This window comes from Silene latifolia, chromosome 2 (genome assembly GCF_048544455.1).
Source record: "Silene latifolia isolate original U9 population chromosome 2, ASM4854445v1, whole genome shotgun sequence".
Classification (NCBI taxonomy): domain Eukaryota; kingdom Viridiplantae; phylum Streptophyta; class Magnoliopsida; order Caryophyllales; family Caryophyllaceae; genus Silene; species Silene latifolia.
This window is the reverse complement of record NC_133527.1, coordinates 197,393,199-197,408,844: the sequence shown is the minus strand read 5'-3', so window position 1 is coordinate 197,408,844 and position 15,646 is coordinate 197,393,199. Positions and strand designations below refer to the sequence as shown.

At 35.7% G+C, this 15,646-nt stretch overlaps 1 long non-coding RNA gene across 1 annotated transcript; it reads right to left on the bottom strand.

Moving 5' to 3' along the window:
- Positions 1-5,993: 5,993 nt before the first annotated feature.
- LOC141644314 (uncharacterized) lies at positions 5,994-12,602 on the bottom strand. The gene is made up of 7 exons (XR_012543996.1): positions 12,395-12,602; positions 12,195-12,259; positions 12,058-12,108; positions 10,575-10,736; positions 7,283-7,424; positions 6,707-6,871; positions 5,994-6,294 (listed from the first exon to the last, which is right to left on the bottom strand). It is a non-coding gene; the product is annotated as an uncharacterized LOC141644314 (long non-coding RNA).
- Between the last annotated feature and the right edge of the window lie 3,044 nt (positions 12,603-15,646).

The following is a 15,646-nucleotide window of genomic DNA, read 5'->3' as shown; positions in this document are numbered from 1 at the left end:
AATGGAATTTGCCACCTCCTTTGTAAATTGTAATTAAGGAAGTTTTAAGGATTCACAAGTTACAAGGCATTGTTAGTGTCCGTCTTTCAGAATTAATTTAGTGGAGTTGTAAAGGTATATTGAGTTTTTGCGAATCATTTGTTGTATTTAACGATTTGCATTTTCGGATGGTTATTTTTGTGGTTTTGGACGATTTTATAAAATAAATATGAACGTGGTAGTTCAAGGCAAATCCGGAATTCGGACGATGTAAGATTGAAACAAAGTACGAGTATGAGAGAAATAGGAGTACAATAACAGTGAACCAGCGTACCGTGACGTTATTGGCTGATGCAGATTCAGTTACACCTAACACGACTAACACACCGACAAAGATGATCATAAGAAGGCTGAGTAGTTTTGTCGTCATTGAAAGAAGAATGTAAAGATGTAGGGAAATTATCAATTTATGAAACAATAAACCGGAGAATACAGAGAAGAAAGAATAATTTTTGTATTATATAAAATGGTGTAAGAATAATTGTGTTTCAACATCCTCTATATATACCAAATAGAAGGTCGGATGTGGTGGACGATGAGTCGATGACGGTTGGAGACGGAATTTGCCGGAAATGGTGATGTAGTACATACAAAATTAGATGCATGGAAGGATCGTAAGTGTTTGGTATAATTTATAAGAGTTGAACAAGAAAAAGACACTCCACATCCATAACGAGGCTCCTTTTTTATACATTACTTAATTATTTTGAAAACCGGTTACTCGCTCCGTAATCCCTTATAAACTAAAAGATTAACAAGTCTAGGGTAATCCCGCTTATTTTTCCCGCTCAACTGATTCCTTGTGCACAAATATTCTCTTCTATTTTCAACAATAATATATTGTAGTCAATTAATAAATATTCTCTTCTATTTTCAGCAATAATATATTGTAGTCAATTAATAAAGATCCTCTTTATTTTCTACAATAATATATTGTAGTCAATTAATATTGTAGTCAATATATGTTGAGAAAAAAATACACTAATTGGAACTAAAACCTCTTATATTTTCAGCAAAAATATATTATAATCCATCAATATTGTAGTCAATCTATTTTGAGCAAACAAAAAATACACTAATAGGAATTATTGTAAGTGGTCCTACGATTAATTTAGTCCATTAATTTGGTTACATTACTTTGTTAAATTTTTTACATTAATTTATAAATATTTTTTCCAAATCAAATTCCTAAAAAATATAGGCATCTAAAATACCTTTTAAATAATTCCCATCTTTACCAAATTTAAAAATACACAAAAAATGAATTCTCAACTACTATAAGTGATTTAGAATTCGAATATAAAATTTTTTAATAGTAGATTTATTAAACATAAAAATGTTTAATGACAACATTTTAATTACAACCTTCTCTTACACAACCCTTTACAAATACCGTACTGTAGTACGAGCTCTATACTTGTATTGTAGTAGACTAGTAGTGATATAGCACCATCCAGTGGAAATGTTACGAGTATATTAGTTAATTTAAGTATTATTACAACTGATGTATTTTAGGATTTTTACATGAATTGTAATACTGTTACGAGTATGTTAATTATGTATTTTAGGAAACGCTGGCCCGATTTTTCTCCTCGAAAATCAGTTCGGTATATGAACGAAAAAAAACAGAATTTTCAAATTTTTGGAAGTTTAATGATGTGAGAAAATTTAAACTTTTAAAATTTTGAGCTCATTGAAATTTGAACATAAGTAAAATGGAAAAATTGGCATTAGATAATACTTAATTTCAGAGTTAAAGACCATGTGAAGAAAATACACATATTGCCCAATTTAGAAAGGTATCAAGATGACCTTGCCCAAATTAGAGATTACGGAGTACAATGGATTAGTTTCTAATTTCCAAAAATGGGTTTGGGACCATCCCCCTATTACTAAGAGAATAAAAATTCTCTTAATTTTCCGTCAAAAAAGCAGCTACCCTAAATTAGGAAATAAGTATCATAAAATTATCTTTTCAATAAATATGTTTTAATAATTATAACTCTAATCTTTTTATTAAATTCATAATTATTATTTTTTCATTAAAATTAAATAAAGTTAGTATTAAATTATAAATTAAAAGTTGATAAATTATAAATTAAAAGTTGATAAAATTTTCATTAAAAGGAGATGTCAACTGATTCTCTAAAATAATAATTATTGTATACACTATAAAGTCGTTATAAAGGATACAAATCTTTGTATAGCATATAACGGTCTGAAACAAATTACCTAAAACCAGTTCTCTGTATCGTCGCATTTGTATCAATTGTATGCTTTCTGGTATAGAATTGTCATATAAGATTGTTGTACAACGCGGTTATAAAGGAATAAATCGTTGTATACATGTATAGCATATGAATATATGATGGTTTTTAAAAAATTACTAAAATTTAATACTCCATATTTTTGAGTCTATTGTCGCATTTGTATGCTTAAGACTGTTGTATTATATCGTGGTTATGATGAAAATACAAATTATTGTATAGCATACAACGGTCTTATAAAATTACTGAAAATAATTTGAGTGCTAGAAGTTGTTGTTAATAAATGTAGGTATGCTATTTCCTACAGAATTTAGTAGTTGCAGTTTCCAAATCAAGTTTCTGCTATTTTTGAATGGTTTTAGTTGTCTATGCGTGCATCTATTTTACATGAATGTATGATGGATCAGGAGGAACAAGGGACCATGTCGCATTGTGAGTAAGAGCATCAAATTCATCCACCATGGCAGCACGCCATAGAGGATTAACAAGGGCATGTTTAGCGATTGTAGGTAAGGGAGTTTGAGGACCAAGGGTAGAAACTTTGGCATATTTTGGGTTGGGTTTACGAATGTTGTGGGTTAGGCGAGTTACAACGGTGCGAGTAGGGGGTGGGGGAGGCGGTTGAGGGAGGCAGAGAAGGAAAGGGAGAGGGAGAATGGAAGGTAACGGGCGAGGCATGGGAGATAGGAGAAGTAGAGGTAGAGGAGGGAGTAAATAGACAAGGAAAAGTGAATTTAAATAAATAATCTACATTTATCATTAGGGTAAAAAGTTTGTACTAATCATGTATGCTAGGTGTAAGCACCACATAAGTGTTAAGTGTAAAATAAATAAGTTATCAAAGTGTCTTAGGTATAGTGCAAGGTGTAACACCAAGGTGTGCAAGGTGTATGCATGCTTATCCTATGCACTTGTGAAAGTAGTATAAATAGGGAAGCTAGGAACCTTTATGGATTCAAGCTAAGTTGAAATAAAAAACACTTCACATAAAAGTTCTCTTAACTCTTGTTCCTAATATAAGTTCTACTTCTTGTTCTACTCTTTATTCTTAGTATTCCAACTTCGATCCTAATCAATCTCCTTTGTGGTTGTACTTACTATGTGTTCGTAAACTGGGGAGACAGGGGTTTGAGGTGAGGTAGCAGGTGAGTTCGGGTTCAAAACAGAGGAGGAGACTCGGGGAGAGGCCGGGGTGTTAGCGGAAGGGGAAGAGGGGATAGAGGTAGGAATGAGGTCGTGGAACCAGGTGGTAGGGGTGAGGGCAGACGGTGGTAGAGGGGACGCAACAAGGGTGGGGTGAGGGAAATCGTTTTCAACAAATAACGTGGCGGGAAGTATATATTTTGGATGAGGCGGGATTAAAACAATAATAGGCACTCTGAGTCGGAGAATATCCAACAAAGATGCATGATGTAGAACGATATTCAAGTTTGTGAGCGGTATAAGGGCGAACCCATGGGTAGCAACGATGCCCAAAACTCTGCAATTTGTGGTAATTGGGTGGATTACGGAAAAGTTTAGGTACGGAGACTGATTTTTGAGACTAAGGGTAGGAAGGCGGTTGATGAGATATGTACCAGTGGTAAGAGCATGAGGCCAAAAGGTGGAGGGAAGACGGGCATGACCCTTCACAAGGCAAGACCGGTTTCAACAATGTGACGATGACGACGTTCGGCATATCCATTATGTTTAGGTGTGTGTGGTGGAGACATTAGATGAGAAATACCATTGTCAACAAGAGTGTGAGACAGTTTGATGCATTCCCCTCCATTGTCAGAAAAAACTTGCAGAATGGGCCGTTTAAAAAAAATTTCAGCTAAGGCACGAAAACGATTAAATACAGGAGTCGTGAATTATGCAATACTTGGCAGCGTGAGCAGTAGCGGGAAAAGGTATTTCCAATAAATTACTCATTAAAACCTACTCTAATTATTAGGGAGTATTATTATTAAGAGTAATTTTATTATTTAATCAAACAACAAATTTAAAGCTAAGATAAAAACACAAATTCTCATTGAAGACGAACAATATTCGTCACAAGCTGAAGGCGGATAATATGCTTCTCTCACAATATGCAAGTGATAAATCAACTGGGAATTAAGTAGAGCACTCTACTTGTGAATTATGAGAGAGACACTATCCGTTTTCAACTTATAATGACTAGTTGGTTGCACGGCGCGCGATGCGCGTCGTCCCCCAAGTTATTTTAATCGTTTACGTTTCATATGCATAGTAGCGTTTCTGGATTTGGTTCGTTTGATATACATTTTGAGTAGCGATCACAGTGAAATTATTGTCGTTATAAATTTTTTCATGTTCAAATCGGTTGCAAATAAGATCACATTCGTAAATATTTCGTATCTAACTTTATTGGGGACATGAATATACGCATTTTGCCTAGATGGGTCATTCGATTTACGCATGGAACTTGGTTGATATTTATATCGTGTTTTTAACCAACTACACTCATTAGAAGTGCTTTTATTCTTATTTTTACAAAATGTGCGAGTATTATCCAGAATTAAGATCAATTGATTGCATAGTACTCTCATCAATTTAGTAACAGACAAATTAGCCTTATTTTGGGTGATAATGCAAAGACATGCCTAAGCGTGTTTAGGGAGAAGGTGTGTGTGCTTGACAAACTAACACTCAATATGAGATCTTGATCGCGTATTTCTTTTACATGTTGATTGTCATTAAACTTAAACTATTGTTGTTATACTTTATTGATGGTTGATCATTTTTAAATCAAATTATTGAGGTATCTTGATTGTTGAAGTTTCGTACGCAGGTTAACATTGAATTTTTATTTCCATTGTAGATTTGCAGGTACATATGTTGATTGTATTGTTATTTATTCAAGTAGATAAGAAGATATAATGGAACAGAATGAGATCACATCGCTTCTATTCATATTTTCATCAATTCCCACTCTTAACCTCTCCTTCTCCATTCCCCTCTCTCTTTCCCTATACAACCCTCTCGTTTTTATTCTTCGTTCTTCCTTTTGTCTTTTTATTTCGTCTATGTTCACATATTCATCCTTTCCCTCCCTCTCAATGCGTCTCTTTCTCTCTTTCGCTTTTGTAAAAGCTATTCACACCCCCACTCACTCACTCACTCACCCACTCTCTCTCTATCTATCTCTCTTCCTTCGTGAGAAAGAGTGGGAATTTATGAATAAATGCACGTATGTTCGGCTTAAGATCAAATGTCCTCCAAGTGTCATACACATGTCTTATTTGAGTGTGGAGACACGGACATGAGTACGTATAGTAATATGAAAACCTCTAGGTCGCCTTGGAAAGGCACATGGTATGCATTATTTACATTTTAAAAATGCTACTGTACTACGTAGTACTAAAACTTAACAGCGCCTAACAGTTTAATAAGCTTCAATGTGATGGATCTCTGAACTCCTAACAGTAGGAGGTCCAGTTCGAAATCCCGTTTATAACCACCTTACCAAAGGACTCTCAGATGTAGGGGGGACAATGTACGAAGCACAAAAGTAGATATTGGTACAAATCGTGTAACTTTGGCCTTCAACAGTCAAAGAGACCAATTTTACCATTGTGATTTAAACTCACACGAATTAGCTCTTCAGAAGGCAGCTGATCATGCAGACTAACTTTAATGAAAGGCGGCAAGGAGCAAAGTTAACAACTTATGTATAATTGTACCTTTTAACCACACTTAACACCGATCTTATTGATTAATCATCATAAGGCAAAAGAAAAGTACTGGTAGTAGAATTGTAGTATAACCCACTTGGCAACTTCTATTGATGCCAGTCCCTTGGGTCCGTAATAATACTCCAAAGTACGTGAAAGATCACAACTGCCAGAAATGACACCAAAACAATCCTAGAAATCAAAGTAACGCGAATATCATTGCGAAGACCATGAACTGAAAGCCTTTTGAATACTTGAGAAGAACTTCTTTGTATACAACTGAATATTCTGGTGTCAGGTGCAACCCATCCCTGTCAGCAAGAGAATTCAACTTAAAATCCATTATTATTCTCTTATGAGTATCCATTCCTATAGGACACGGGTCTTAAAGACTCCCTATTTTTTAGCTTTTGAATATGATGGACTAAATTAATATGACTCACAAAAATCTAAGCTTCATGTATTGTGAAGCAATACTACGCCGATGCATTTTACGACACACAGTCATTCAAACTCGGTTTCTCAGGATTAAAAGCGTAAAGCGTAGGGTTATGTTGTGAACGTTCGACGCCTTTTATCTTGCCATAGAAGGAGGTTGTTGAGACAATGGGTAAAGTAGTTGTTGCTTTATGCTCAATTTGGTTGGATGTAAAACACATGAAGAAAGACAGAGAGGTAATCTGTTAAATGAGCATAAAAAGTAGGGAGTTTCTGAAAGCTTACCTTAGGTATTTTCTCTGCCAGCCTTCTGTCTCTTGCATCTTAGACCATAGATTAACGTTAGGAACACCCAGTTCTTTGGCTAATGAGACACACGACGTTGCATACTATGCGGTTGTTTCATTTATTCTTTTCGGCTGGGTCATTGCCTTTTCACCAAAAACTGACCTACCACAATGAAATTTTTGGTGCTAAGATTAACACTCAGTTACAACTATAATTGACTTCAAAACTTCAGTTCTATATTGAAAACTCAGCGAAAAAAGATGTAGGGAAGAGAACATATATAAGAAATAAGACAACCTACAAAAACAGAGAGAAATACATTCTAACAATTTATCCTTCAAGATTTCCCCCTCTTCTGAGAAGGATAACACATTTGCAGTTATCAACAGAAGTAAAAGAAGTTTAGGCCAGAGCGAATAGGTTCATGAAGGTTAGCAAGAAAAATAAGTAAGGTGGTCCAGAATAATCTGTACTTTGCCAATTAAAATAATAACAAAGACAGTCAAATAACACAAATTTCACACGGCAGTACAAGAATATAAGCAAGACTGTAAGTATTTAACCTGTGCTTACCAGTCACTTAATTCTAAGTCGTAGTTATTCTGAATAGCCTCTAACCATCTTCATCGGGTTGAAAAGCGAAAGCATATCAACATAGGGGCACGTAAAGAGCGGATAACTGCAATAAGAACATACGCTAGGCACCAAATCACTCCTGCAAACATAATATGGGTTATAACAGCATGATGCCATTGAACTACATTTTTTATCAGGTTATAACAGTATGATGCCAATGAACTACATTAATTATAGACTTGCCTAAGTATGGGTTCCTAGATTTCCTACTACTAAAACTATTACTTAAAATAAGGCAATCACAACTCAGAAGTCACATAGGAGTAAAAAGGAAGAAAATTACAAATTTGACGCCGTAGACTAATCGTTGGTATTTGACAGTTAAGAGTTAAGATTAATAAGTTATATAGGAGTAATATACAATGGACTGAGTGGGTTATATACTTATACGGTGGATTAATTGGGCTGGACTATAAATCTGAGTGGTCTTATACCATAAGACCGTCTTAAAGAACAATTTGTGATAACCTAAGACCGTCCTTTTTAACAATTTGTGTTAATCTAATTAAACACAATCTTGGGATCTTAATCATTATCAAAATTTCAATATTACAACTTTATTTTACATAGCAAAAAATAGTATTGAGTCATCAATCAATATTATAACTTTATAAGGAAAGGTAAATGTCCATATCAACGATGATACAACCTATAACATCCTCCCTCCAACTTACTTCCCCTTCTCCTCTAACCTTGTTATAACTTATAAGGGAAGATAAGTTATCAACGATGGTATAATCTGCTTCTCGTCCTCCTCCTCTGTACTCCTCTAACCTCCAACATCCTCTCCTCCGCCAACATCCAACCTCAACCTCCTCTCCTCCTCCTCTTCCAAGTGGTAGACATTCTAATTACAAGATGCTACATATCGAGTCCAACCTCAACCTCCTCCTCCTCTTCTTCATATTCTCCTTATCCCTACACAGTGCTTGATATCCGGTATAAAAAGTACAAGGATGAGTCCTTCAGAAATTACCTCTGGACCAAAGTTGTAGTATCTCCATTGTATTGAACCAATCTGTTTTAAAAATCTAATCTCTCCCTCCCTCTCCTGCTTGCAAGGCAACCTCTCACGCTTAATAATTAAAGGATGTTTACTATGAGAATCTAATTAGTCTCTCACATGCGCACACACACACTTGTTAAAACTAACATAATGACCTCTCCCCTACGCCATTTCTCATGAACATTTGCTACAATTAACAACATAATGACCTCTATCCTAGACTAATGAAATTTCTAGTGATAGCATTATTTCCCTCCCTACCTCTGTGTCTACAAGGTAGTCTCTCCCTCCATGTCTGCAACGTAGTCTCCTACGCCCAATTGAAAAAAAACTAATTACACACTCTCTCCCTCGTGCCTGCAAGACGGCCTCTTGCGCTCGATAAACAAAGGATGTTAATCTTTAAAATCTCATTAGTATCTCACATGCAAACAATCGCACACACACACACACTTCTTAAAACTAACATAATGACCTCACCCTACGCCCTTTCTCATGAACATTTGGTACACGTAACAACATAATGGCCTCCATCCTTCTCTCTCTCATGTGTATTTTTAAAAAACGTAATGACCTATGCCCTTTTCCCCCTTTGTCCCTCTTTATCTACATAAGTAGATTGAGATCGCCATAAAATAAATGAACCAAAGTACTAATATTGCATAGTGATTTCACACACGTTAAAGGTAAATTTAATGTGCAAAGGTAAGAGAAATATCCATGTGTTACAGCTACCCTAACAAATTATTTCTAGGTTCTGACAACTGAGAGAGATCCTAGACATGCTTACATTGAGCAACCACATAATAGGTTTGTTCATTAAGGAACAATTTCTGATTTTTGGGAGCGATAGAGGTCACTAAGCATATGTTACACTAACAAATCAAATTATCTCACGTACATCAGTACATGTGCTGAAGAGTATGAAACTTGGACACCGTTATTTGGAACCAGAGCATGAGAATTTTTCATTAAAGAAAAAAGATCACACCAACCCTTGGAAACACGCCCGTTTCACTTTCAAAGAACACCTTACAGCAGAAGGAAAAAAATTGGGGGGAAAAACAAAAACAAAATGAAGGAACATTGGAACAATTGCATAGCTAAACAACTCTGGCCTAAAACAAAGCTCATTGAATTATCTGCACTTCTTATAGCATATGGCACAAAAACCTCCTCGTGTATAAATTTTCAGGAAATTCCTCGTGTACAAGACATAAGCCTTTCTCCAATCTCTTTCTCGGAAACTCCAATTCAGTGAAATTTCGAGACATTCTAACAACGGGTTTAAGCAGAAGTCAATACTTAAAAGCAAAAGCGACAAATGATTTTCGAACACTGCACAAGAGTCTTATAGAACCTTTTCCACATCAATTGTTTCAAGATCTCTAACGAATCACCAAGTTGCTCTTCCAACTAACTACTTAAAATAATGTAACTATACTACCTATGGAGTAATAGAGCATCAAAGTAACAAGGAATAGGCCAAAATAATCCACCAAATTGCAACCTAGTTCAAGTCACTTCCCGAATACATTACTCTTTTTCATATAACGACAATGACAAAACCAAATGTGATTTTTAACACCATTATATGCCACTTGCTTTCCAATCATTAAGTAAACGATGTGCTAGAATAATTCATAGTACTCTCAACGCAAAATTGTGAAACAAGGACAAACAACCTGGCAATAGAAGCCTTTCTATGAATTATCCGTTTTTGAGGTAAAATAATTACCACTATATTCAGCCATAAGCAACATATTCTTATACACAGCATAGAGGCAGATAGATGGTTATCAAACACATGAGAAATATGGATAAGAATGATGTATATGCTTCATAACTTGTTACTATGTTTCAAAGTCACCGACTCACCGAGAACAAGAATCTAACTCATTTTTCACAATTATATGACTGCCTGGTCCATCGACGTTAATCTTTGATTTTAAAAAACGACGGTCTCAAAATGAGCTCGAAAACATACTAATGAGCGATTCCAATGAATATTCATCAACCCATATGGATGTTAGTTAAACTAAATAAAAACACGATTGCCTGAAGGAAAAAAAAGAACGTAAACCACCCATCAAGCAGGCACATTAGGTCATAAGATTGTTGGGTAAGGGAGGTCAAATATACCCACTCTTAATCCAGTGTTGACAACAGAGAGAGGCAATTTCCCAATAACAAGAATAATATCAAATCTGAAAATGAACAAACCTGTTGCTCATCTGAATCCGTCTCAGAAGGAGAAGAAATTCACAATGATCTTGATCCTAAGCTCTCAGTGTGCCAGAACTCTTATCCAATTCACTGATTCCTCCTCCACAACCAACTCGGACGGTCCATCAAATTACCCTACCTCAAATTCACCTCATTACCCTGCACATGCACAATTTCAACAAACTCAGTATCTAAATTCACCCAATAGGCAGAGCGATTAATAAAGCTTACAGAAGACGCGTTTGGCATAAGATAGACATAAGGAACTTTGTTTTAATCCACCGCATCTGACACTCTCTCAATGACAAGGCAACACTATTTGATGAGGAATTGAGTTATGGATGTGTTGTAAAAAATAACTATTAAAAATCCCATATTATTGGCAGAATAAAGCAATTTACATGCATTTGGAAGACTCACGAGGCTATGTTACCCTTCATATTCTGAAAAAAAAAAATCATCCTCCTCGTGCTCATCCTCTAACCTCAACTTCAACCTCCTCCTTTAACCTCAATCTCCTCCTCAACTTCCACCTCCTCCTTCTCCTTCACCTCAACCTCAAACCACCACCACCACTCACTCCTCCTCCTCCTAACCACATCCTCGTCCTTCTCCTCCTCCAACCTTCTCACCCAAGTGATCATTAGCTAAAAATGAATCTCATTATACGATTTTTCACTTGTTTGACTCTACTTAGTAGTATCAGCTGGTTGTCCTATAAAATATTCTCAATTGTTTATACTGACATAGTAATATTGAGCACTTATATTATGTATATATTGACAAAGACAATTGTCAATTAGTCATAACCATTTCGTTTATGATAGATATGTAATATTATGAAGCATTGTAGCACGAAATACACCTCAGATAATAGGTTTGTGCGTGTACCCCCTACATGAAAGCTAGCAATTAATCCAGTAGTTAACTGTTAATTCACAAAGTTTGCAATCATCTCATGCTGTATCATTTACTCATCAAGCTTTAACTCCATTCTGTCCCCTTAATTAATTCAATCACAATAAAAGCCAGTTTCAAATTCCAATAATTAATCAAGAGTTTCAACGCACAATTTAACGATTCAACAAAAAACATACTAAACTTCAGATTATATCAACAACTTTAGTTCTAAATAAACAATCAACAAAAAGGAATTTAGGGTGTGCAATAATAAACTGGAGATGCAAACTCATAGCTTTTGTTACTTAACAAAACCATGAGAAATAGTAATGATCTTAAAGCCGACATCTTTTTCAGAGACGCAAACTCATAGCTCTTGGTGTTAAAATTTTAGATTCTTGGTCGACAACTGACTTTGAGCTCCTCCTTTTATGCCCTTCTCTTGATAATATGCTTAAAAATAAGGGTAACGCTGAATTTAGACAGCTACCATCTCAGACCACCATTAATTACTATAAACATGGTCGAACTAAAGCAAAAAGTAAAGAATTCACAATAAAAGACGATGGTGGTAACTTACCTCATTTTCAGCCGATAAATTTCTCTCTTTCCATCTCCAATTGAAGACCAGCTGTAGTAGAAGCACCGATTCGTCCCAATTATTCTCAAATCCAAAAAATCAAATGTTAGGCTTGGTTAATAAGAAAAAATTGAAACCTTTTAAACCCTAGATCTTCTTCACTGTTGTTGTTCCTTTTCTTCCCGATTATGATGTGATTTTCCTGCAATATCGTCAATTAGAACACAAAATGAACCAAAAATCATTAGGATAACAACTCCAAAAGCCAACAGCCACCGCAAAATGAAAAAAAAACAAAAAAAATAGAATGCATATAAATCAGTACACAGGAGCTTACCAAATCGAAGCCCAAAAATGGTGGTATGTGGGTAAAGACGATGAGGGTTTGCAAGCACTGGTATGAATAGAATAAACGGAGGGGTAAATAATTGAGAATATCGAAGGTAAGAAGCGGTAGGAAGGAGGAGAATTGGGTGGCTGAGGAATGAGGATGGATGGGAGAGACGTGGAATGAAGGAAAGCCAAGGAAAGCCAAATAGGCTGCCAATTTCGAGCAGTGGAACCAGCCCAACAATTGCAAACCATAAAACCGAAAAGAAGAAGGCTGAAGACCTACAAACAACAAAGCCCAAATAAGTATTTGTACGAATAGAAATGCACAAACCCAGACAAACCAAGGACATATCCAAATGCACTAACCGACACAAACCCAACCCAAGGCAATAAACTATAATATAATTCAACTATTCATATTACTATTCCTCACAATAGTAACTCCCCTTGCTCTCTTTTATATAAGGGGAGGATTAGTGCCCGTCTTGATTGAAAAAAGCTGAAATAAAAATGAGTCCTACTTTTTTCACTAGTCAATTCTTTTTCACCCTTATAATTGTATGCTCGTTGCCTTTGACAGTTTTGAGTCCTTAAATCAATTTACCTTTTGATTAGGCTAAATGGAAACATGCACGAGGAGCATGATATATAATTGAAGTATTTTGTAAAAATAGATTCAAACGTGCAAAATAAACATGTATCGACTTACTCACCAGTCACCACTCCAAACAACCAACTTAGCTATTTTTGCTCATTTTATGTTTATGATTTATGTTTGGTTGGTTTAGTCACTTTAATGATCTCTTAATTTGGTATGTTACAGTTTGACTATTTTGACTATTACCAATTCTTGTTTAAAACCGTTTTAAGTTAAGACGATATTTATAGCCAATTTAAATAAATCAAAAATAAAAGGAGTAGGTCGGGTTCATGTCTAGTTGGGTTAATTTCGGGTAAAATATTATCAATTTTTTTTTTTTTTTTGAAGTATTATCAAGTTTTTTTTGGATAATTATCAATGTCCAACAATAAAGTAATAAACATCCAAGTCGGGGTTATATTAGGTCGGATCAATTCCGGTTTGAGTCAAAGTCGGTGTCGGATCGGGTACGGATCAGATCATTTAGGTCGAATAAATTTTACCATGTTTTGTGCTAAGAGACGTTTAAATTTAAGACGGTGTTAATTGAGAACTTGGACCATATATGAGTGTGGGAGTGTGTATTGTAGAGTTTTAGGCCCACTAAGTCAGTCCAGGGTCAAAGTCGAGATTATAAACGAACCAAGGTTGGTGGATGTGGAGCCGTGGGTTGTTCTTTGAGACCTTGACTAAAGTTTATCACTTGCTATTTATGCTTTACATGTTATATATAGTACACCATGTGTAAGTAGAGCTGGACTCCAGCACGGGTCAGCCCGGCCCGCCATCTCGGGCTCAACATATCCCAGCTCGCTCGCCCACTGTCATGGCCTGCCAAGCCAGCTCAGAAAACTGGGCTGGTCCCGAGTTCTCTTCTCCCCTACCCACCCAGCCTGCTCAGCCCGCATACTTTTCAACCCATTTTACCCAACCGGGCCGGTTCAGGGCCACTACTCCCCAACCCGACCTGCCCCTAGCCTGCACACCCACAACCCGCAGTGTGGCTCGGGCTCTCCATCCACTAACCCAGCCCGGGTTTAGCCCGGCCCGACCCGTGATGAACCGGCCCGATTTCCAACTCTATGTGTAAGGTTGTTAGTGGATATAAGGTTATTATTAGGCCAAAATATATGTGATGGGGAGAAGAATTTTGATATTGTGGTGTTAATGTTTAAGGTTGTGCTATTTTGTAGGAAAGTTAGACACATGTATTTAAAATCTCGCAATCGACCCTCGAATAAAAACATCCATCTTAGCTCATTGTGCCGACTAAATGAGAAATGTACTCGTCTTCTAAAATCACCGGTGTAATTTGTCTAAAGATTTAAAGTGAAATAACAAACTCACTCATCCAATATTTGAGATAATCCTCACAATCGGTGAAGCCAGCATAAGACGGTGTCTGGTTGCGTTAAATCGAATGAAGGTGATCGCCTTAATTAAAGCCTTTAAGCCTAAAAAGTAAAAAATTTCATGAATGCAACGATAAAAGGCGGGTTACATTATCAAATCGGGATTTAAATATCAATATAATTCTATACCAATATTTCCGATGTTTTTTCTTGGATTTTTTTTCCGATCAACATATTTTTTCACGAGTGTCGTATACCTACTATTAATTTTGTTTTCTATCAAAGAAGATCAACTGAATAAAAGTTCTTGGATTTTATTTGGGCTGCCTGGGCCAACTAAGCAGCAAAAGGGACAACTGTTCATGCCTATTTAAATTTGTTTCCAACCTTTTAAAGAATTTTTTTATTATATTTAAAAATGGATAAATGATTCGGGTTTGGGTTCGATACTCCTTTCCTACCGAATACTAATTAAACTATCCTAATCCTATGAAATCTACGACTAAGAGTAAAACAAACAATACAGATGTACTACGTCTACCGATGAGTCTACTACTAGAGGCCCTCCCCGGTTTGATCCACCGGCTTATTATCTTTAGTTCTTTCTCCCTTTGATCCTTTAGCCATTTTGGATCGTCATTCTGAAGCTCGCCTATGTCCAAACAATGCGACCCTACGAAAAAAAAGTTTTAGCAACAATTTCAATATGATTATAAATTTATAATAACTTTTAGTGACTATATTACATTATTACCCGTTTAAGTTAGTCACTCGAAAGTCGAAACTACTCTTTCCAATTTTATTTTATTTTTTCGTAAAGGTAAGTATTATAAATTGTGATGGGTTGTCAGTTGCCACTGGAAAATGACACACTTAGCCCATTACAAACATTAGAGCCGGCCCAATAGAGTAGCCCAAACACCAAACAACAACAATCAGGTTTTCGACTAGATTGGACGGTCTCACACCGTGAGACGGTCCACTTTCGTAAAACGGTTATTCAGTTATTACTAATAAATGGGTTTTTTTTTTTTAATGGAATCGGCTCATAGTGTGAATCTGTTTTAGCAATAATTACTGATTAGCTTGAATTTGATTTAAATTTAAGTATAAATAAATGATACTATTGTCTTTGAAATATCTTCTAATATGCTGTTAATTGGAAAAAAAATAGTTGTTAGTACAAATATAAACGGCTACTATAAGACTAAATATAATTTAAAAAAAAAAACTCAAGATAAATGAATTAAAAAAAAAAAAAAAA